The following is a 1040-nucleotide window of genomic DNA, read 5'->3' as shown; positions in this document are numbered from 1 at the left end:
GTGGGAAGAGGAAGGAGAAAGAATGGACCAGCACCAGTGGGGAGCCAACAGGGGTAGGTATGGGACCTTGAGTGAGTCCTGTAGCCTATAGGGGACTCTGGTTTCTCATCCACAGAACGAGCAGAGAGACAGACAGAGAACTGAGTGGACAAAGCATTTATTAAGTTCCTCCATGTGCTGGCAAAAACTGGGCTGCCAGAGGGCTACTTGGCTTCATCCACCAGGCCACTGAGTCAAGCAACCAGTTTGGCAGATTCTCTCAATGATTACCTCCAGTGAAACACACTCATATACATATATCTGTATATATATCTATATACATATATACAAAGAGAGTGGGGAGAGAGAGAGAGAGAGAGAGAGAGAGAGAGAGAGAGAGAGAGAGAGACTGAGAGAGAGACTGAGACAGAGACAGAGACAGAGACAGAGAGACACAGAGACTATTCTGTTTATATGCTGTATCCTAATAGAATGGAACCTCCTTTGAGGGCGGGGCTAATTTTTTTTTTTTGGCTGGAAGCCAGGTTTTAGTGGGTGTGGAGGTAACCAGCCAGAAAAGTTCCCCCTCCCCCCCAGAAAGTTGTTTATAAAGGGGAGGAAAGATGAAGTGCTGGTAGCTGGCCTTAAGGTCCAGAGAAGTATTTATTTGCAGAATTTGGGAGGCTTGAATATTCTTATAGATAAGAATGAGCTATTGGAGAGGGGGAGGATTGGAGCATACTGGATAGAAGGGGGAGGTGCTGGTGGCTATGGCCTTGGGGGTTGTATCTGCTGGGCCCTTGGAGTTGGGACTTTGGAGGAGGAGGAGATTCCATTGGATGAAGAATTAGGTCATCAGCCTTCAGAATGTGAGAAGAAAGAAAAGGTCTGGTTCAGTTGGAAAAGAATGAGATGAATCTTTTATGTTTAAACCAGAAGCATAAATTTATAGTAGATGAAATTGGCTAATCATAATCTGGAGAACATACCTATCCAAAATACATTTATGCTAACCTAGATTGTGTTCTAAGAGGTAAATGAGATTAATTTTAGGTGTCATC

This window comes from Gracilinanus agilis, chromosome 4 (genome assembly GCF_016433145.1).
Source record: "Gracilinanus agilis isolate LMUSP501 chromosome 4, AgileGrace, whole genome shotgun sequence".
Taxonomy (NCBI): domain Eukaryota; kingdom Metazoa; phylum Chordata; class Mammalia; order Didelphimorphia; family Didelphidae; genus Gracilinanus; species Gracilinanus agilis.
The sequence above is the reverse complement of the archived record's forward strand: the minus strand, read 5'-3'. Positions refer to the sequence as shown.